This window comes from Schistocerca americana, chromosome 2, assembly GCF_021461395.2.
Source record: "Schistocerca americana isolate TAMUIC-IGC-003095 chromosome 2, iqSchAmer2.1, whole genome shotgun sequence".
In the NCBI taxonomy this organism is placed as follows: Eukaryota; Metazoa; Arthropoda; class Insecta; order Orthoptera; family Acrididae; genus Schistocerca; species Schistocerca americana.
This window is the reverse complement of record NC_060120.1, coordinates 842,981,158-843,005,637: the sequence shown is the minus strand read 5'-3', so window position 1 is coordinate 843,005,637 and position 24,480 is coordinate 842,981,158. Positions and strand designations below refer to the sequence as shown.

The 24,480-nt window shown below is 43.1% G+C and overlaps 1 non-coding gene across 1 annotated transcript; it reads left to right on the top strand.

Annotated features, from left to right (window-relative positions):
* Positions 1–20,537: 20,537 nt before the first annotated feature.
* Trnat-ugu lies at positions 20,538–20,609 on the top strand. Its single transcript has one exon. It is a non-coding gene; the product is annotated as a tRNA-Thr (tRNA).
* Positions 20,610–24,480: the final 3,871 nt, after the last annotated feature.

Genomic DNA, 24,480 nt, shown 5'->3' with positions numbered 1-24,480 from the left:
CTTTGCAGACTGAGCCACGTTCTTCAAAGTCATCCATGTTTTTAATCAATTTATATCGTGTTACCGACTTTTGTACAAATAACTTTGATTTCCCCATATATTGAGACGCCGCGGTATGATTCATTTTCGGGCCTTTGGGGTGGCTACAGAGAAAACCAGCGTCAAAACGCTCGAACTGCACTCCCGCATTTTCAGGTAGTGCACACTGCAAAGTACTCAGTATTCTCGTATATTTTCACAAAGATATACAACATATTAACAAAGAAGCTCACTGTTTAATCAAACTGAAGAGGTACTGAAATAGGTGGGGAAAGTGCCTGAATACCAGTAAATTATTACTCACCCGCCGACAACGCTCAGTCAATCGGTATAAACCACAAACGTTTGTAATCAGAGGACGCAATACGAAGAAATAAAACGCGTCATTGAGGGCGAGCGAGAGAGTTACTAATATGGCACAGGGCAGTAGAACGTGGCAGACTGCCTCAGAGGCGCGTGGAGATGTCTGTGGTGCGAATTCAGTCGCAATTACGAGTTGTCATCGTAATCCTGGACTATCTGATTGTCGCAACTAGTGAGCAACAACATCTTTAACCGCCCTAATTGGCAACCTCTTACCGCCCCTTCTGACGCCTTTAGAGCTCAAATCGTCTCAACATGGTGACTAAAGATCATGTGGTCTGGAGACAGTGTATCAGCTATGGATGAACTGGGGAGCCAGTGAGGCAGTGCTCTTGTTGTGGGGGGTTTAGTTAACACCTCGCGTTTCAGAGGAAACGGCCGACTCCATAGAGTGCACTACTTTCCATAGCCAACTTAACTGTGCATACCTGCAAGGCGCTGCGCAGGTAGCTTGGTTGCGTTTATGTTGCTACGCACTAACTCCTTTTAACTTCAGGCACCGCTTCTCTGATGCCGCTCCGATGAAATCATGTGCGGAGGTCTAAAACGTATAAGGGAATGGTCCAATAAGACACATTGATGCCTGCCCTGAAATTTTTTACGCAGGAAGAAGATAACGAAAGAAATGCACTACCAAAATTTTAGCTGCTAAGAGGAACTGTAAGTAGTTTGTAGAAATGTTGAAGTTACACACTTTTGCCGCGCGAAGAACAGCTTATAACAGCGGTTTGTAGAGCCCTGCCCGCCTAACGTGCGACTCAGCGAATCACTTGGTTAAAAAAAAAAAAGTGGTTCAAATGGCTCTAAGCAGGTCATCAGTGCCATAAACTTAGAACTACTTAAACCTAACTAACCTAAGGACATCACACACATCCATGCCCGAGGCAGGATTCGAACCTGCGACCGTAGCAGCAGCGCGTTTCCGTACTAAAGTGCCTAGAACCGCTCGGCCACATCGGCCTGCAACGAATCACTAACGCAGCGCCACGTAGCGGAATTATTCGGAGTTCACAGACACCGATTTCCAGCACCTAAATCCTGGTTTACAATGGAGCGAATGGAAGCGAACACGTGCGAGTGACCATTTGCAGGGAATTCACCACCGTTCGGTTATAGATGTGTAGAATTGTTTGTACTAGAGGGAATGGAAGAGAACACGAGGTAGCGAAAACTGTCTATGAACGCTGTGTTATTAGTTTTTGGAGCTAATATTCGGCATACGGGTTACAAGTCTACCTGTTAGAGCCACAATGCGAAACTTTGCTATTCAGTGAGGATTATTTTGCATGGTGAGCGCACTGTTCTTGACAGAGTATGCAAAATGGCGTGGGAAGGGAAGAATTTAAATGTCTCAATTTGTATGCAAGCGTGACATGCGTGGAGATAGTGCACTTAACACAGAATTGCACCTCCGTCTCTCCCTGCACTGGTCCAAAATTTTCCTTGTATGTCGGCTGCCATTTTTTCCCTCTCTTCTCATTAGGCTACCATTGAGAGGAAATTTATAGACGGAACACTTAATTACCGACGTCGAGAATCATCTCAAGAGATGACACAGCTAGCGTTTCCACTACGCGTGTAAAGTCTAATGGTCATATCCTTTTTATTTTATTTTTTTCTAAAACACAAATGGTCTAGTGGTAAAGCGCGCGCTTCGTGATCAATGGAGCGCGAGATGAAATCCCGTCCGGACTATAACTTTTTCACCATGATTTTTAACCGACCATTCACTTCTCACAGATGTTGGAGTAGGCACGAAAGACGTGTGGTTCGGATTCCACGTTAAACTCCAGGTCTCCATTTTGCGATTAGGTAACTGGGGGAGATTACAGACACGTAAATAGCTGCAGTGGCGTCCAGTTAAAAGACTACCGGGTACACTAGTCAGAATTCTCATTTTCTCGTGCTTGGCAGCTTGTTTGCTCCGGTGAAAACCTGGCTTAAACTATATAAACATTTTTTTGAATACTTCATATTAACAGTTCAGTTCTTGCACATATAATTCTGATAAAAGTGGCTAGCATAGAAAATAAAATCATGGCAGTGTTTGATGTCACAGACGACTTCCATCAATGAGGATTTGTAATTTGTTGAAATGAAACGTGTCTTGCAGTACTACATTTTATAGCAGTTCCTGTAGGCCATTCGTTATAATAATGTTTGAATGTTGTACATTTGACTATCAGCGAAACAGTTCTTTGTTTATTCCCTGTAGTCGTCACTAAAATTCAAAGTGTCTATTAAATGACAAAAACAAACATTTTGCTTGCACCAGGCATACTGGACAAAGGAAAAATTGATGCAGTCAGGCACTTCACGGTAACCACTAATTTTATTTAGACAGAACTGGGATGGAGTCAGAAATGGTCCCAGCCGTTGTTCTGCATATTGCCCTGCATACCGCACATACTTGATCGAATTCGCAAAAGTGTGGCGAAGAAAACTGGCGATGCACAAGTGACTGGAGCTTAGCCGGTCGCGGTGGTCTAGCGGTTCAGGCGCTCAGTCCGGAACCGCACGACTACTACGGTCGCAGGTTCGAATCCTGCCTCGGGCATGGATGTGTGTGATGTCTTTAGGTTAGTTAGGTTTAAGTAGTTCTAAGTTCTGGGGGACTGATGACCACAGATGTCAAGTCCCATAGTGCTCAGAGCCATTTTGACTGGAGCTTAAGAATACTGTTCCGCTCATAAATTATGTTGCCTGATAATTTCCTGAAAAATGATTTCGACTGTCGAAAAAATTCCTTATCGACAGGCTGAATCGCACTGGTAGTTCCAGCCGGAATGCACATTACATCTACAGATTTTTCGTCGTCCTCCACAAAAAACAGAGGCGTCGTTATGTCCAAACCATGAATCCAACAAAAGCAATGAAGCTGGTAGGTACACATTTCGAACGAAAGGTGAAAATTATTGTTTCCCATTTTTCCAGGTTTTGTTATGTCGACTACAAGATTTTTGCAGTCCTTTTTTTAAATTTTGGCCCTAATTTGCCTTCCGGTTCTTGAGGGCCGATATACAACTGCGGAAACAGTAAACTACTTAGACTTATCACTGGCATTATCGTATATGAATGTCATTGCATTTATTGATTGGGCAAGAGACTCCGTCTTTTTTTCCACCACGAAATGCTAAACTGTGGTGTGCACGGAGTTCTTTCACGAAACCCGATTGATCAGCGTTGTGAACAGCAGTTGCTGGGATAACACCAAATTTCGCCTTTATGTCAGCTATGAATTTCTCTATACCATTGTCTATTACTGGCAGCTGAGCTACACGTTTACGTGACGTAAACTTGGTAATTTTGCGACTTCCTATTCTGTGCGATTTCTTGAACTTGCGTAAACAGGTGGACGTAGCCTGGAAATAAGCAATGTTCCTGTCAGATGCAACTCCGAGAGCCCAGTATTTTAGATCTCCATCGGTAACGGTGCATAGCCTCTCATGAGCAGTTCTAAATCTTTCGAAGGTTTTCATTGATATTGTTTCGGGTTTCATTTTGGCCCATATTTCTTACCTAATGTAATTCATTCTTCCAATCGTACAGTTCACGCTCCGATTTTATGAAACGAAAACGCCTTTGCACACAGCGTGACTTCAAGCGTTTTTTCCCTCCTTCTTTTAACCAATATTTCAGTGCTTTTTCTTTGTCGCTGAAAGTTGTTGCAGTACATGTTTGTTTCAAGCTTGGAGGGCATTCTTCAGAACTGTTACTGACTCAACTGACGTCGTCCGAACCACAACTCATGGAATAGTCACAGTTATTTCCTATTTCTTCTAAAGTATCCACAATTTCAAACGAAGTGTCGATATCATTCGAATGAATGTCAAGGAAATCAACTAACAAATGACTCATATGTACGTCTTCAGGAAAAGTAGGTGATTTCGGCTGGAAACCATGTTCTTCATATTTCAACATTGCTAAATTGAGAACGCTAATTGGATTCCACATTACTGCGAAACTGAACAAAAGGGTACTATTAGCTGACATACCTTACGAAAGCACAATAAATATTAATTCAGCTTTATCTGTATTGCAGTACTTACCAATACTGCAAAAAGCAACTGGTAATTTGTAATAGATGTTACTCGAGTGGCTAATTCGAGGGAATAGTAACTGTGTACTGTAGCGTCAAAGAAATTTTCAACGAACGGTAATCCGAAACGTTCTTTACAATTTACGATCGGGTTGTGTCGTGTTTCCTGTTTTCAAATTTACCGCCGACCTCGTTTGTGTGTGTGTGTGTGTGTGTGTGTGTGTGTGTGTGTGTGTGTGTGTGTGGTTGCGCATGTGCAGATGCTATAGCGCCAGTAAGGGTGTATACATTTATACCGCCGCCTGGCGCGCTACGAATTTGGCAATTTTTTGCAGTGCCTCTTAGCAGCTAAAATTTTGATAGCCCATTTCTTTTGTTATCTTCTTCCCGTGTAAAAAATTTCAGGGTAGGTTTTGACATGTCTTATTGGACCATTCCCTTGTTAGCACAGTGACATATCTTACAATAGAATACGTCTTGGTTAAAAAAAAAATGGCTCTGAGCACTATGGGACTTAACATCTGAGGTCATCAGTCCCCTAGAACTTAGAACTACTTAAACCTAACTAACCTAAGGACATCACACACATCCATGCCCGAGGCAGGATTCGAACCTGCGACCGTAGCAGTCTCGCGGTTCCGGACTAAAGCGCCTAGAATCACACGGCCACCGCGGCCGGCCTCTTGGTTAAAATTAATGACTTCTAATTAATTTCAACAACGATCAGCAAAAATCATCGACAGCAATCCCTCTACACGATGCAGAAGTAATATCTGGTTCGCCCTTACACACACACACACAAACACACACAAAGGCTTGTCCAATCTCTAGTTAACACAATTCTGATGTGGCAATAATAGTTTGCCGCCCCTTTACTGTGTGGCATCACACGCGGAATACAGACGAAAGAGAATAAAACACCAGTTAATTGTGGCTTTTAGTATGCCAATGAACGCTGTGTGTGTTATTCCGTGCCCATTTTAGTAAATTCGCAGTTTCAGTGTTCAACCTCTGTATGTTGATACAGTCGCAGGCACCCCTCCCCCAACCAGCGACTTCAAATTACTTTCTTACTAGAAAACTAAGTTCTTTGATACGTTACTAATCTATGTTAGCACAAGAATCAGACGACAGGAACTCTTAAAAGAGAAAGAATCGAAAGCATCGCCGGCCGGTGTGGCCGTGCGGTTCTAAGCGCGTCAGTTTGGAACCGCGTGACCGCTACGGTCGCAGGTTCGAATCCTGCCTCGGGCATGGATGTGTGTGATGTCCTTAGGTTAGTTAGGTTTAAGTAGTTCTAAGTTCTAGGGGACTGATGACCTCAGTAGTTAAGTCCCATAGTGCTCAGCCATTCGAAAGCATCCGAATACTTATTGCTCATTTAAAATGGATACCATATCCATTTTTTAAATATTTTGCGTACGTCGTTCATAAAATAAATACTATAGCTCTTACAGTCTGTAGCGCAAGCTCTTATTAACGTAGTGATTTTTCTCCTAGATAAGTTTCAGTATCTACGTATCTAGATGTACAAGCATATTTCATACTTAGTGTGCATGAAGATAGACCACAGGCAGGTATGAAAACAATTACGTTAGGCTACTACAAAGAAAACCAATTTAATGCAAAATTTTTTGACAGTAACATACACATAAAAACTTTCGCTCCCAGAAACTGAATGTCATACAGTCGTTATTAGTTATTACTGCGCAAATAACGTACAAAGAAGAGTGGTTCTTCAAATGGCGAATCATGCCCATTATGCTACAAATACATTACTCTATTTTCAAGAAAATACGTGAAATAGCCTCAGGCCAGTGATTGCCTGCCCGTCTCCATGTAATCCATAGAGTTCAAATGGCTCTGAGCACTATGGGACTTAACTTCTGAGGTCATCAGTCCCCTAGAACTTAGAACTACTTAAACCTAACTAACCTAAGGACATCACACAATCCATGCCCGAGGCAGGATTGGAACCTGCGACCGTAGCGGTCGTGCGGCTCCAGACTGTAGCGCCTAGAACCGCTCGGCCACTCCAGCCGGCTGTAATCCATAGAGAAGGCCCTATAGCTCTTTCCTACTCACACCGAAAGAAAGACATCTTTCTTAAAAGACCTGGTTTCCCCGCCTGGCGTTGCTGCAAGAGCGCACATATGCTATTATCTATCAATAGAAAGCCACAGCTCCGTTCGTGACAACCTATTAGATTAGATCATTCCACAGTATTCCGATGCTGTTGACGCACTGCAGAGCGGTCTAAAGCGCTGCAGTCATGGACTGTGTGGCTGGTCCCGGCGGAGGTTCGAGTCCCCCCTCGGGCATGTGTGTGTGTGTGTGTGTGTGTGTGTGTGTGTGTGTGTGTGTGTGTGTGGTGTGTGTGTGTGTGTGTTTGTCCTTAGGATAGTTTAGGGACTGATAACCTTAGCAGTTAAGTCCCATAAGATTTCACACACATTTGAACATTTTTTTGCTGACGTAACTCAGCGCCTTGACTTCAATATCGTTGTGAGAACCCAGTGTATATCGCTCACATTTATCATTTTTATATCTTTGGCTATCTTTTGCTAGCAAGCTGTGGCTACACACACGTAATGTTTAATACGGTTTAGTTGTAAGTTTATATTTCACGTGCTCTTGTCGTGCGTGAGATATCTAATGAGACTAGATTGTGTCAGGTAGCTAACATTTTTTTTTCCATGAACTGTTCGTGAATTTGTACCTTCTGAATCAATAAGGAAAGATATATGTGTCGGCCAAACTTTGCCATCTCCAGTAGAAACACAACAGTACTTTATTTAATATGCTCGATCTGGGAAAAGAAAAGAATATTTATAAATTTCACTGAATAATATTCATTAAGTACCAGTCAGAAGAATAAAACCAATTAGCTATGGGAGGCCACAGTCTGGACATAGTTTTCTTTTCTTCGGCAAGTCACTTTCATAATAATAAGGGAAATATATTTTCTGTATGAGTCTGCCATCACTGTGAATATTTTGTGAATCAAACCGATCTAGATCGCTTAATAAAATAAATTTATTACACCTTGTAAGCTACTGCCAGCTTTAGATACCTGCAACTAAGATTGAAGAAACGTAAAAAGCGGTAGGTGTTTGTTACACAAGAAGCTACACAAATGAAAAATCTGCTTTAGAAAAGTTGTTACATAAAAATTTAGAACTTACAAAACAAGGTTTAGTGTCGATATTAAAAAACCTCTTCCTAATAGGGGCGAGAACTAACAATTTTTGCTCAAAAAAACAAAAATATTTACGAAGGATTAAGTTGTAGCCTCCAGGTGGCGCTAGTGTGGTGGGCGTTATCGTCAAATTTTATTTATTTTTTCCCTTTGTACTTATTAAAAACAGTCTTTAAATTACAAACTTTCAAATTATAAAAGTTGATTTAAATTAGTATTGCTTCATACTCATAAAATTAAATTTACAGGTGCAGGCAAATGGTAAATAAGGAGTTCATTTAACGACAGCTTTCATTGAATCTGCTACACAATATTTGTATTCTAACAACTTTTCTTTCTTTACTGTTATTCCAGTTGCCGACAGGATAAAATGGGCTGCAGCAGATAAGGCAGCTTCTGCCAAATGTTATATAAATTGAAACTGTTGAAACTTCTTAAAATGATTTTACTTACTTGGGCTGAAATAATTGGGAAGATGAAACTTCTTTATTTAAATTTTCTGCTTGTATTGCTAAGTGAAATTTACTATACTGTCTCTTTACCATTCTTTATCATTTCAACACTGACCCACAGTATCCTAGCGCAACGCAATCAGACTGCTCAAAAAATGATAACGTGAATTCAAATAATTAATACTAGAGAATGGCCCTGAATTAGAGGAAATCCTAACAATAACCTACACATTACGTAAGTCACTTACCTCACCAAAATCTTCATTACCCGAACTACTGCAACAAAGCAAGAGCGAATACAGCCAGATAAATAAAAGATTCTGACTACTGAAGGTTCTAACTACTAATAGGCGTGTGGTTAACAAAGGAAAGATTTTGTTGCAAAGCAAACATTGTATTTTTATATTAATAATGTGACATCCAGTACAAAAAAATATATTTGTCGGTGACATCCAGGTCCAAAAATTATATAATCATGAATAATATTCAATCTCCAAGTCGGACACCTCCAGATCGTCCGCTCGCGCTAGTACTGCAAACCTCCAACATTGCTAATTATTAACCGCTAACGTCAATCATTGCTGACTATTCACTGCCAACTGCCATCACCACTGACTTAACTTCCAACTGCCAGTGCGACCAGCCACAGAGTCTCTTACAGAGTGCGCACAACGATGTCAGAGTTATTAATGCAGAGCGCTACATAGCGCTGCCAACATACAAACACATTAACAACATACTTACACAGTATTTTTAAAACACGAAAACAGATGACAATTTTTTAAAAATATTACAGTTGGCCGAGCGGGGACACCTCTGCGTGAAGTCATGATAGCCGTTGGGAACCTCTGAAGTATCTTCGACATTAGTAAAACATTATTAGCGTTCAGTCATTTACTTACAATATTTACAAGTCGTCGTCGTCGTTTGGCACCAGCCCAGGCTGTTGTCATTCAGTTGCTTGCTGGGTTCTAGCTGAACCCCGTCGAGTCAGCTCAATGTGTGCAAGCCCAGGAGATGTCAGCGACCTAGCGCTGCAGCGGACTGCCGGCTAGCAGGCGCGCCCACTGCGCAGCGCGAAGTAGTTGTGGCGCCGGACGCTACTGTGTGTGCTCTATCCCACTCCGAATTCTACGATGATCCTTGACGACCCATCCGCAATGTACTTGGCGCTGGTACTTGCGTGGCCGGATCATCTCCTCACTACCCCTGGTAGGTATCACCATTCAAAGGCGTCTCAATGTTGAACAGGAATCTGGACCCCACGAGGCCCTGTTGCTGGCTTCCACGTCGAAGTACAGCACTGACAGCAGTCTACGATGTTGTGTCGTCGGAAAACAGTCAGTTCCTCTATCACTAGAGGGTACTGTATTGTATTGTATTGTATGTTAACCGGGGACCTAGAGACGACGAAGAGGCTCCGTCCTCGCCGCAGCCGCAGTGGTCTACAACCCCACGACGACTGTCGCAGTCCACTTCACCCCTCCGCCGCCCCACACCGAACCCAGGGTTATTGTGCGGTTCGGCCCCTGTGGACCCCCCCCAGTGAACGTCTCACCCCAGACGAGTGTAACCCCTATGTTTGCGAAGTAGAGTAATGGTGGTGTACGCGTACGTGGATAACTTGTTTGCGCAGCAATCGCCGACATAGTGTAACTGAAGCGGAATAAGGGGAACCGGCCCGCATTCGCCGAGGCAGATGGAAAACCGCCTAAAAACCACCCACAGACTGGCCGGTTCAATGAACCTCGACACAAATCCGTCGGGCGGATTCGTGCCGGGGACCAGGCGCTCCTTCCTGTCCGGAAAGCCGTGCGTTAGACCGCACGGCCAACCGAGCGGGCCATCACTAGAGGGTAGGTAGGTGGCGGGTAGCATAAAGTTCATCCGGTGAAGGCCACAGATTGTGCTGGAGCGCCTAGGACAAAAATTCACTATAGTATCGTAATCTGACGAGAGCTGGATATTTAAAGGGAGCTAGGCTCGGTTCGTATAGACCGCATGAGTTATTTTGCTATATTCACTTAAAAAGCGGTTAACTGCTGCGCCAGTATCTCGCTATATGCTCTTATGGAAAATATGAGTTTCTTGCCACCTGTCTTACGAGCTACGAATATGCTTGTCTCCTTTCTGCTGAACACTTATCTTAACTCGGCAGACTGTGTGGTAATGTGTGGACGACCTGACCCACTTCCGACATACTGACTTCCTTCCTGCTTCCGCCTCCGTCTGTGGCATCACTTGAGTTTGCCTGTGGCAATGTCAATGAATTTTAATAAAAATTTTCTAATTTTTGTCTCTTACTATTCCGTGCCATAAAAATACATACAGTAACAATAAGAACTTTAGTATTCCATAGGTTTAGCATTAACAAGATGCTACGATTCTAAAAGCAGCTCTTGCTGTAATAATTACGTACGTCCGATAAACAAACTGTGCCCTGTGAATTAAAACTTAGCCGAACAATACACTAAAATGCGTTAAAACAGATTATAAAGAATAGACCAAAAGGCAGCTGCACGTTGCTCTCATGGCTAGGTCGTTGGCCGGCCCAGCACAACGTGAGGCGACCAGTGGCTCAGCCAACAGCTGGACAGAACGCCACTGTCAACACACGTCACACCAGTGTCGAAACACCTGTTAGGGCTATATCCATTCCGTTCGCTCAAAATTGTTTTCGAAGCTGTTTCTGTGGGTAAAAATTCTGGGTCTTCCAGCATTTTTAGGCATGTCCCTTTGGGAGTCTGTGGAATACTTCTTTGCTTTCACTTATCTGACCAAACTTCAGCTTTTTTTTTTTTTTTTTTTTTTTTAACTGTGTTGTTAATGCGCTAACGCTGGCATCTTAACATTGGCATTAATTTCCTCGAGGTGTTCGTGCAGGAACTTTTCACAATTGTTGCAGTTCATGTTATACACCCCTGTATCACTGTATTTTAAGCGTTTATTTCCAGGTTTAAGGACCAACATTTTTCCCAAGCTACGAGAGGCGTTCAATACGTAATGCAACTCTTTTTTTTCTGAAAGCAGGTTGGTTTTATTCAGGATTTCAATACGTCATATTATTCCCCACTCTTTAGGCTACAAAACCCTACTTTTCAACAATCTGTGTTCAATGCGACGGCGCTACACTGCTTTATTACGAGAGCCTCTATGCCCGCGTGGTACCACTACGGGTCGACGTCGGAGCCAACCTCTCACTGATCAGTAACCTCCCCATCAGCCACGTACTGCTGCCCTCGAAGTATATCCTTAAACTTCTTTATTTAAATGTGTGAATCTGTACTTAAATTGCCGAAGAACTGAGAAGATGAAACTCAAACAGCTGAGTAAAACTGAACGTACTGAGCCTACTTTCTCTTTACTTTTTCTTATCATGTCAACACAGACCCACAATATTCTAGCCCAACGCAATCTGACTGCTCAAATGAATTACAACCTGACTTCACGTAAGTAATACAAAAGAATGGCACTGAATAAAAAGTAATCCTGACTATAACCTATACATTTCATTAATCACTTACGTCCCAAAATTCTTCATTACAGCAATACAGCGAGCGTCAATACTGCCAGCTAAATAAAAGATTCTAACTGCTAAAGCCACTAACTATTAATAGGTGTATGTTAGCAAAGGAAAGATTTTGTTGCAAACAAAGTAATGTATTTTTTACCTTAATAATGTGAAATCCAGTTCAAACACGAATATAAATCGTCATTGATATCCAGTACAAAGATGTATAATCGTGAATAATTTTCAATCTCCAAGTCGGATCGTTAGCCTACGCTAACACTTCAGACTTCTGCCTTCCATCAATGCTAACTTCTCACATTTAACATCCATTACTGCAGGCTGTTCACCTCCAACTGCCCAACAGTACTTCCATCATTGCTAGCGACTAACTTCCAACAACGAATCCGACAAGCCACAGAGTCTCTTCCAAAGAAAGACAGGTCAGAGATCCAATGCAAAGCGCTGCCAACACACAAGCAGCCCACTTACAATCCTCCACTGGACCAAACAGGTGAAGTCGGAAGGTGCGAGATCTGGGTTGTAGGGTGGACAAGGAAGAGCAGTCCAATGAAGCTTTGTGACCTCTCGGAAGCACAGGTTTCAGTGTTGATTGTTGCGCCATGAGGGAGAACATGAAATATAATAGCTCCCTCAGAGATTCAGAAGTCGGTCACCGTGACTTCCGGCTGCGCGTGCGGCTACGAACTTTTTATTTGGGGGAAAGGGTGTGGAGCCATTGTGCTTGTTTTCGGTTCGAAGTGATGAACCCATATTTCATCCCCTGTGACTATGTTCGGCAAAAAATTGTCGCGATCATCCTCTTAACGCCCAAGCAATTCCGCACAGATGGTCCTTCGTAACTCTTTATGGTCTTCTGTTATGTGGCGAGGAAAGCAGTAGACACACACCTCCGAGTACCCCAACTGATGGACGAGTGTAAGCACTACCAAGAGAAACGTCCAGTTGTAGAGTGAGGTGTGTGAGATGCGTTGATCACCTCGAATGGGAGCGGCAGCACGTTGCAGCACAACAGGAGCCGTAACTGTGCGCGGCCGACCGGCACGACGGAGTACGGACAGGTTTGTGCGGCCATGTTGCTGCGACGACAGACGCCTCCCCCACGACTCACCGAGCTTCTGTTCACTGCCTGGTCTCCGTAGACACTCCGCAGCCGCCTATGAACATCTGAGATCATCTGTATTTCCACCAACATAAACTCAGTGACAGCTCTTTGCTTGGAACCTTCGACCATAGATAACTAGTAGACTGGCCTTGCTGTGCAGAAGCTGTGGCTCCAACATAGACCACGTGACTGTTGGCAAAACGTGGCGGGATTTCAAATCAGCGGTCTGCCATCCTATCGTATTTTACCCACATTTCTCAATTGACTGTCAAACGCTTCCAACGAAAATTACTTTTCTATTTGCGAAAAATTATGTCAGAACTACATTTGACCTGAATTTGTTCACAGAACCATTTATAAAATCTAACAAATACATCGAACGCCCCTCTGGTGGGCAGTGGGACGAAATTACTATAAACTGTCAATTAAAGTAAACTGTCGTTAAAATTCTTTTAAACAGTAAGAGTGGGCTCGTGTCAAAACTTTAAATATTGGATTCGCCACGTTTTGAGCTCTGGTCACTTATAAAAGAAAATGGGATATGGGAATTACGTCAACTATAGGTGCCAAAATTGTCGACTTTAGGAGCAGGTCCATTTTAGAGTATCAATTTTAGGTGCACTTCTAAGGTTCAGTTCCTACTATTTTTACAAAAGTTTAAACTATCAGATATTTTAGATGATAGGTGAGACTTTGAAGTTTCAGAAAATAATTTTGGAGCCTACATTTATTTAATAGTATTAAAAGGCAGAAAAAATTATCTTCGTGTGTCGACTATAGGTGCTCTTACTTTACTGTAATCTCACTTGTATATACAAAAAGGCGCGTATGTGCAGATGGCTTAAAGTTTTTCCGTTTGAGGGCATGTATCGAAAGCTGCCTTCGGTTTTCATCCTTAGTGAACCTATGAGTAGGAACGAGAAACAGTTATACTTATTTCTGTAACCGAATTATCACAGATACTTTCCAAAATGTAATAGGAGTCTGATTTTACAGGCATCACTTTCAACACTTCAATTTGCGTGATACTCTATTTCAAGTGTAAAAGTCACTTCAGCAGATTTCAATAAACGCATCTGCACTATCATAGAAACACACGTGAAATGTAATGCCATTTCCGCTGACAAAAAGCTGAGTACAGCCATAAGCGCAACACGAAACAACCATGTTTTGCCAACATTCACGTGACTTTAGCCCAGAGATGTTGGAGCCACGAAAATGACGTCAGGACCAGTCTATTATATTTATGGTCGAAGCTTGGAACACATTTCCGTTATAAACGCCATTTTGGTGGCTACGCGGAGCACCGCCGTCTATCGGAGCTTCATGTAACTATAGGGGCTGAAGCAGAAGTATTTACCTTGTCCCACAGCAAATTCTGCATTTTTTCCAACCGAAACTGGCCGAGAAAAAAAACGGTGCATTATTTATTTATTTTAAGGCCTGTATCGACTACTTTATTGAAAGGGTGAGCACTACTTGCAGAATAAGAGCCACTAAATTTGGAAGCGGCGTATCTTATTTTATTGCATTCCTACTCGAGTGCTTTTTCCGTATGTAAAGGTCTAGTGCTTCTTGATGATACTATTACTGTATCCGCTTGCACGACCTGTTTGCATAATTATTTGAAGCTCTTTCTCAGTCTCATCTATGGATAAATTCAAGATTTTATGTATCGTAGACCTGAAACAGGCATACTTATACCTCCGAGGATGACAATTCCGCCACGCGGGGTAGCCGCTTGGTCCCTTTTTTTTTTTTTGGTGGGGTTTAAGGGCGCTCAACTACTGAGGTCATTAGCGCCCAGTCACAGTTGTTAGAGCACATGGAATCTAGTAAAACTCAAGGGGAGGGGGGAACACCAGAAAGTCCTGACAAAGACGCAGATAAAATACGTAAAAAAGTTAGATGTCTTTGGACAAGCCAGTCAAAGTTATAAAACGCAAAACACGAGCAGCTGCTCGAGTGTCATCAGCTAAAATATCCGGTAAAGTAGATGGCAGGGACAGGGCAACACGAGATTGACTAAAGCGGGGACACGACAATAAAACATGGCGCACTGTTAATGCCTGACCACAAGGGCACTGCGGGGCTGGGTCACCGGAGAGCAGGTAGCGGTGGCTAAACCGGCAATGCCCAATCCGCAACCTGGTCAGAAGGACCTCTTCTCGCCGAGATGGTCGGGAGGAGGATGTCCAAGCAGTTGGGAGCTGTTTTACTGCCCGGAGCTTGTTTCCTCCGCGTGGTCCAGGGCGCCTTGCCACGGTTCGCATGGCTCCCCCCGTCGGAGGTTCTAGTCCTCTCTTGTGCGTGCGTGCGTGCATGCGTGCGTGCGAGAGAGATAGCTGATGAATTCGCAATTGCAAATAATGACCACCATCAGCTGTAGAATGGAATGACTACAATGAAAATTTGTGATAGACGGGGATTCGACCCCAGATTTCCCGCTTATCGCGAGTGGTCGCCTTACCATTTGGCTATCCGTACACGACCCACGGCGAGACCCGAACTTCCATATGTCGTCAGCAATACGTCTACGATCTGTACTCTGACATCCATTATGTGTATTCCCGTACAGATCAGACGTTGTTCTTGAAAGACGCATGCCCGGTATCGACAGATGAATACGATATTGCAGTGCCCTGTGTTATTCTGATGGCGATGCCGGGCATGTGACTTTCAAGCACAACGTCCGGTCTGTGCGGGAACACACACAATGGGTGTGCGAGTACAGATCGTAGACGGATGACTGACGACGTATGGAAGTTTGGGTCTCGCCGTGAGTCGTGCACGGATAGCCAAATGGTATGGCGATCACTAGAGATAAGCGAGAAATCCATGTTCGAGCCCCGGTCAGGCACAAATTTTCATTGTCATTCCATTCTACACTTGATCGTAGTCATTATTCGCATTAGCTAATTCATCGATGTATTCCGCATTAATGCTCACATCTGTGTTTGTTTCGTGTGTATATTTTGTACCGCCATTCATTGTCAGTAATTAGCTCCAGAATGGTTATGCTCGGATCCTTCTGTAACTCTACAATGACAATTTTAGAATCCGTGGCACTCATCTTCCTAGCCATTTATTTTATTTCATCGGCACTACCTCTGTATAATAAAATGCTATCGACATCCTATACCATTCTCTATGCCCTGGTTTCCTTAAACGAATACGACCTCTGCTATTGTACTGGATAAACATTGGCTATTGCTAGTCAGTCTTTCTGTCGATACTGTCAAAGGTGTTAAAATACTAACTTGAGAAGGTCTCATTTTATGGTACTTCAATAATTTCTAATGATTCTGACAACAGTTAATTTGTATTCTTGTTTAAAGGTTCAGGGATTTCAATTTCGTTTACAAATGCCACAGTCATAATAGTTCTTAACACCACAGGATTTAGTATCTAATTTTTATAGCTTGATGTAGAAAAGACGACTGTCGCTCTTCATTTTCTTCTAATCTTAAGGTACCACCTGATTGCAGTGCCGAAACGGTGGAATTTATTAAGCGGTCTACATGGTTTTATTATGAAGAAATTTTCCACTTTATTAGCGAACAAGCAAACAAAACGCTCAATTCCGTTCCTACATTGCATACTTGTGGTAATGCAGCTACTGTAAGAGCAGTAAAGCCACTTGACAGACAAAAGAGGAAGGGGGCAACATTTTATTTTTTTACGAGTTGCTGGCCAACGCCGCACACGTGAATGTACACAAACGTTCATTTTTCTTTGATTGGCGTAAAACGACGTTGCCTAGAGCCGAAGCAAAAATTTAGTTGAGCGTCTGGTCTCAGCATTGTCAAGGGACTTGGTAACAGAAACAAAGTCGCTACAGTTGTAAGACGTATATATTTCTATTGTTTATTGTCAAATCACAATTTATGAAAGATGTTTGTATTTTATTAATAGGATTAAGTAGGAATAATTAATATTTGTCATGTTGGAAATAATTGTGGTAGCAGGGAATGTCTGCACCAAAGTATTGTTGACAAGAGAGACCGCAAATTGATATACGAGTAATTTTAAAAAGGGCGGGAGAGACCGCGTATGGATACATTTTAAGAAAAGAGCGGGAAAGACCGCGCATATGTACATTTTGTAATGGTAGCAGGGATTGTCTGCACCAGAAAGCATTGTTGGCAGGAGAGAGCACTTCAGCGTTCGTAGGAAGTCAGTAGTAAGCGAGAAGTGAAGCGAGTCAGTAGCAAGTCTGAAGCGAGAGGTTGAGAGGAGCGGTGTGCCTGCCAGCCACTAGCTATGATATACATGAGATTATAAACGGATGTACAGAGACATCAGCTAACTATTATAAGAGAAACTAGTATTATTGAATTATTTTCTTTGCGAAACTCAAGACTACTGAAGGTATGTTTGCGCAATGCTAGTTGTAAGATTATTGTAAAACTTAAGCCCCATTTGAACGTTTGTAAAATCATTTCATTACCAACAGTAAATATTTGAAGTGTTTTCAGAATATAATTTTTGCCAGCAATGTTGCATTACTGATTATAATCCATCCCAAAAACCATCAACATAAAACTTTGCAAAAACTTTATTGTTGTCAAGAAAAAGTAACTATGAATTACGTAACTTCAGTCAAATTAATTAAAGAATAACGTCAGCTTTGCTAATAAAGAATAACGTCAGCTTTGGTAATAAATACAGCCACTTATGACAGGCCACCAGCAGTTAATAGAGTATAGTAAAACAGAGTAAGTGTATTCATGTCGCAGTTCGATGTAGCAGTCAGATGGCGATCCAGTAACAGTAAAAAAGGTAAGGAACAGTTTTGGGTTATTGCAGATAACGACTGAGGGCACGACGACGACACATTCTATGTTTCGTCGAAATAATCGGAAAATAACTTTTAATAAGCAGCATTTAAATTTGTATGCTAAGATTGAGAAAGAGAATTAATTTCAAAGGGAAGATTTCATTTGTTATTATTATGCAAGAGATAGAAATCCCAAGGAAAGGTTTCATAGTTTATTGTAAAAGGGAAGGTTATCAATAACAAAAGAGATATAGAGGAGACGGGAAGGTTTCGCAGTGAAGGAAAGGAACGATGGGAACAATTACATAACCTTCACGAAATCAGCGGAAATTTATTAGTATTATGATAAATGTTCTGGTTTCGATGTTTACTGCCACTGAACGTTGTGTTGTGGCTAATCATAACTGAAATACTATTCTGCGGTTTCGTTGTCCTAACGTCGCGCTACAGAACCGCAACGTCCATTTCGAACATCGCACGCCACCAATCACTTCGTATATATTTTCAGCAAAATTCTCAATTTAAAAAATCATATATGGTTTATATGAGAACGGAGTTCTCGAGGTTCTACATTTTTTCGTATGTCACCCTAGTATGTGGCGTTTTTAACTGACTTGCCTTTTTCTGTAAACAAGTTCTGAAGTAAAGAAATACGTGAAGGATAAGACATTGAAAGATTTGTGGTTAATAAGCTGACTTTTGCAGAATCTTAGTTCTGTAGATTGTTATTGATTAAAAGTGTGTTGATTTGTCGCACCTACCGAAGCTGATATGAATTCAGAGGACGTTGTAAAGTCTTCAGCCGGCCCATAGTGCTCAGAGCCATTTGAACCATTTTTTTGTAAAGTCTTCAAGTACTTGCTGGGAATCTTAATAGGTGCGGAATCGGATCCACGGTTCGACCGTCGAAATTTGAGTCAAACCATCATTATTAATTTTCGGCCTGTTACTCTGTATGATCGTTTCCAATACAGCTTTGAACTATTCTAAGAACGGAGAGGAGGCAAAACGTCGATACTATTTGGTTTAATGTCAATCGAATGTAAGGTGAATCGAAGTTACATTCTGAAACGTCCCCTTAGAAAAATTATAAATGACTGTGCTTAAACTGGCAATACTTTTAGCGCAACGCAATCTGACTTTCAAAAATTCCTACAAAAGAATGGCCCTGACTAACAATAACCTATACGTTTCATGAATCACTTACCTCACAAAAACCTTTTCTCGAACTACTGCAATACAGCGAGCGCCACTACTGCCAGCTAAATAAAAGATTCAAACTACTGAAGGCACTAACTACTGACAGGCATAGTTAGCAAATGAAAGATTTTGATAGAACAAACAATGTATTTTCCTTAATAGTGTTCAAAAGTCATAATATATATATCAGTTCATGACATCCAGTCTTACAAATTTACTGTCTCTGATAGACACGTCCAGATCATCCGCTCTCAAAACTGCGCTCTCTCCCTCCCCACATCCACCACTGTTGGCGGCTCACCAACTGCGGAACGCTACGCGCTGTTACCAGCTACAGTGGTCACCCAGTAGCCAAACAACCATTTCCAGTCAGTGATCGGTTCGGTTGGACCAGAGGACAGTCCATTCCATGTAAACACAGCCCATACCATTGTGGAGCCACCAGCACTTTGTACAGTACCTTATTGAAAACTTTCATGGCGACTATTCTAACAATGCAATCCAACCACAGCCTTCACACAGCAGTCAGTGATTTTCATATAGAGCGCTACGTGGCGTTACCAACATAAAAACCTAAACACCCTACTTACAATTCTTGAATTACTTGTTTTAATAAATGTAACATTTTGTTAGGGTAGTTAATTATGTTACTATAAATATATTTCTGACCATCTTCCCATTAATTAACTGATAATCATGTTTCTGTATTACTGTGTATCAATTGTGACAGGCTAAATTCCTTGCTTGAAGTGAGAACAGATCATTACGCATCTACACTGAGATGGGATAGTGATATACACGTATATAGATGACGATTGTATCGCATACACAAGATATAGAAGAGCAGTGCATTGACGGAGCTATCGTTTGTACACAGGTGATTCATGTGAAAGATTTGACGTGATTATGGCCACAAGGCGGGAGCCGACTGAACGCGGAATGGTAGTGAGAGCTAGACGCATAGTACATTCCATTTCGGAAATTGTTAGGGAATCAATATTCAGAGACCCGCAGTGTGAAGAGTGTGCCGACAGTACAAAATTTCAGGCATCATCTCTCACCACTGACAGCGCATTGGCCGACGGCCTTCATTTAACGACCGAGGGTAGCTGCGTTTGCTTAGAGTTGTCAGTGCTGAAAGACCAGCAACGCTGAAATAACAGCAGAAGTCAATCTGAGGCGTATGACGAACTTATCCGTTAGGATGGTAAGGCGACATCTGGGGTTAATGGGCTGAGGCAGCCGACGATTGACTGAAGTACCTTTGCTAACAGTACGACATCGTCTGCAGCGCCTCTCCTGGGCTCGTGACGATATCAGTTGGGCTCTAGGCGACAGGAAAACCGTGGCCTGGTTGGATGTGTCCCGATATCAGTTGATAAGCGCTGATGGTAATGTTCAACTGTGGTGCAGACCCTATGAAACCAAGGATCCAAGTTTTCAACACGGTACTGTACAAAGTGCTGGTGGCTCCACAATGGTATGGGCTGTGTTTACATGGAATGGACTGTCCTCTGGTCCAACCGAACCGATCATCGACTGGAAATGGTTATGGTTATGTTCGGCTACTGGGAGACAATTTGCAGCCACTCTTGGACTTCATGTTTCCAAACAACGCTGTCATAGTTCTGGCAATACCGGCCATAACCTCCTCCTGTGCGGATGCACACACATTCCCCAAACTCTTACGGGACTTTGTAAGAACGTCTTCCACGAGTAATGAGTGTGTTGGAGTGGGACACTACGAATGTTGTGTCTAGACATAAGGTGAGAATGTGTGTCTCGCGGGAAGTGTGCGCGAGATAGTCACTGTAGTCGCACTATCCCGTGTGCCCTCGGTGGCTCAGTTGGATAGAGCGTCTGCCATGTAAGCAGAGCCCGGGTTCGAGTCCCGGTCGGGGCACACATTTTCACCTGTCCTCGATATATATCAACGCCCGTCAGCAGCTGAAGCTATTCATATAATTCTGATTTCTTTCTACACTGCTGTAGCTCATGAACAGACACCATATCTATATAAGCGTGGTAGTAGAGATGACAGGGTTGCGTTGAGGTGACCAAACGCGTCACCACTGTGTACGCCAATGACTGATACTGCCTTCGAGGGCGAACGGCAATCATATCGATTCGCGACTATCAACATCACTAACATCGGGTCGCGTGCGAAGGTGTCATTCCTACACGACACACGTTATGCGCCCGACACTGTCATGACCTTGTTGCAGGAAGTATACGTTCTTTGCTTCCAGGACATCGCAGGATACACGACATGCGTATTACACGCGTCGGAAACGTTCCGTGGCTGCGCAGTACTTCTCAAAGAAAGTTTAATAGCCACCAGTATACGATACCTACAGAATGCCAGGGCTATGGCGCTTAAGGTCCAAGGGAAACACTTCGTCGATATTTACGCACCGTCCAGTACGAGCAAGAAGCGTGAACGTTCACTATTCTTTACTGAGGGATTAACCAATCATGCCAAGGCAGGACAGATGATATGGTGAAGGAGTGATTTTAATTGTACACGATCAGCTAATGACCAAATTCCTCAGCATTCACCAATCCCAACACTTGGCGCTGTCATTCGCTAGCTCGGTCTGGTAGACACTTGGGACATCGTCTATGCCGATAGACAGGGTTTCACGCACTTTATTGAACTGTCATCTATCAGAATTTATAAGATATATACCTCTTGGTCTCTCAGGAATGCGGTCACGGCAGCCGAGTTGTAGCCGGCTGCATTTACTGACCACACTGCTTACGTTTTTACCATCACGCTTCGACGCCAACATGTGTGTCGCAGCCGCAGCCGGTGGAAATTTAAACACCGCTCACTGGCCTCAACGGAATGCCAGGCGGCGGTGGGTGACCTGGAGACGAGAGGCATATACGTCTGCTTTACAGTGATGGCTGGACTGTAGCAAGCCGAAACTTCGAGGATCTTCGAAGATGATTAGTATGGAAGCTGTGGCAGGGAGGCGCAGTACTACGGAGTTCTATTACGCCATCCTCTGAGAGCTCTGTTACGCCTCCATCAACCGACCGCCAGATGAGTCACCCGAGCAAAAGCAAAGACATATTGACACGTCAACATCTGGAAGGGATCATTCGTACAAGTCAAACTGTCAGAATCGCCAACTAAATGCTCTCCACGGAAAGAAAGCGCAGACACAGAACATTGATCCATGAGGTGACGACAGAAGACTGCGTCCTTCACGTCAAACACACAGACATAAGCAATGCATACTTTACCCATTATTCTCACCTGTAAGTGGAGACGAGTTCTGATCCAGAAATCATTACTGCTGTCGCTGGTTTGACGCACAGTTACTCTGTAAATCCAACAGGAATTGCTAGAACCTGTGACAAGTGTTGGATGCCATAGGAAAAAGGGCACCCAATAAGTCACTAGGATCTGATGGGGTACACTGAGTTTTCTAGGACTTTCCAGGGGCTATTGGTGCCCTGCTCGACTACTATAGGAAACTAGAGGTGCAACTTTGGGCTGCCTTTGTGGAAGGCATCATACCAATCCATAAACCTCACGGACGATCACGTATTATTGACTACCATTAACTTTGAGCTTTGATATGAAAATCTTCACACCTCTACTGGTAGCTCGAATTCTGCGTACGTCGTCTCGTGTCTTACCAACGGATCAGGCATCAGTAGGTGGGAGCCCAATACACGCGCCGCCCTGTGGCGTTACAGGGACCTGACTGCCCTCGCTGAAGTCGCTTCCTGTACCGGGAGCGCTGGCTGTGATAGTCAAGCATTTGATCACGTCAGTCGTATGTACTTCACTGCTGTTCTTCAGACCGCATTACCCGAGCGCTATCGTCAAGGTGATACTCCTACGTGGCGCAACATCTGAAGTACTTAACGGTAGGCTTTGTACCTTGCACATTCGTCGCTCTGTTAATGATGCCCATTATCGACAACGCTGCACGCTTTAGCATCAGAACCTTTGTTGTACAGTCTGCGACAACGCCTCACGGGTTCGTCTCTTGGTTGCTTCATTTTTAGGTACACTTTGCATGCAGATCTGATAACTTGGTGACGAATATGCTGTACACGGTGCTTTGGAATGGTTAGTCACTTATGGTGAAGCTTCCGGAAGCCGTACAAACGTACATAACCATGGTCTAACATTTGCACTGGGATGACACCTGCAAGCGTCGTCCCATTCAGACTGAGAAAATCCGCTGTCTCGGTATCTACTTCTTGAACGACATCTCACGCATGACGACCCTTAATTATCGGAGCATCTTGCAACACATCCGCCCTGGACTTGTGGATCATCGTGTCCATGCCTTGGACCTTCACAATGGACTGAGTTTACTAATTTATCAAGCATCACGAATTCCGCATGTAGCGCGAACACTACCAATGCCTAAACACACAATACGAACATCATGGCAGCATTCGGTTTGTCAGCGCTGGAATGTAACGTGCGATATGATTCGTTCACTCGCCCTAGTTTCATGATTGAGCAGTGTCTATACGTTAGTGGCCACCTCAAGCTTTGGCGGCGGTCCTAGATTAGCCTCATTGGCTTCTTGACCTTCCGGTGGCGCTTACTGATATACTAATGCTTTTTTCGTACAATGGGACGTTTTATCCGGAGTACAGCTACCTAAGGGACGTCCTCCCTTCTCACCAACGGCCGATGACCTCTATCGCACACTACTTTGACGCCGGACGCCTAATGTCGTCTGAGATGTCCCATGCATTGGAACGTCAACGCGGTAACGCTAGATTCAGAGGTACATTCGACCTGGTATTTGACGGTTAACAGAAAAATTGCCCGAGAGGGACTCCAAAGGATCCATCTTGCAGATTCGCTTTTATGTGTGAGCTGCAACGTCCGGGATGGAGAACACTGGCTACATCGTTGCCTCAAATTTTGGCTCTTTTTATGGATGTCGCCCGCCTCTGTTTATCTCCCCTCTCCTCTATCCGAATACTGTTTATTACCCGACTAAGTCACTCCATGATGGGACAGCGACGTCCGTGGAGTAGAGCCGCATGTGCGTGTTACAGGAGTGACTTTTCCAGAGACAAGTCATGGAGAACGCGGATTTATTTGTTTGTCCAATAAATGAATATCCTTCCGTCGCTATTTATCCCTTCCAAGTGTTCCTGTTTGGCGGCTGAGACATGCCTCGTAAAATGACCCTTGCTCACGTTGCCCCGAGACTATTCCTTTACCCTGTGGTTAAAGAAGTATTCGAGCTTCGTAAGAGCAAACATGTAGCAGGCGACAGTTCCACTCCTGCTCAAACTCAGTTTTTAATCTATATTTTTTCATCACTTGATATTTAATTTGTATGTCATGTGATAGGTAATAAAACAATGTATTTGCATGAACTTTTATTGAATCTCGTGTGACTAATTTTTAACTAAATTCAATAAGTAGAACTAACATTTACAACTATCTACAAGTAAATGAAAATCTTGTTTCATGGAAAGGTATGCCTGGCGTCATTTACGAAATCACTTAAGTTCGAACGTTAACCACTTCACCATTAACAACGTTCGGCACCTACGGTACATCAATCATATAGTAAATGCGTAAAACTCTTGCAACTTTCTCTGAATTTCCAAATAAATGCATTTTATTATTCCCACATTGTTTTAATGGCTTACGAAAGGTGTACAAACTTTGAAGGAAATCTATGATACAAAAGTCGTGGCCCCATCCTATAAGGGAAGTCTTAAAACATCCTCCGATTCTTTGAAGTTGTTGCCACCAATCGCCGCCCACCTAAATG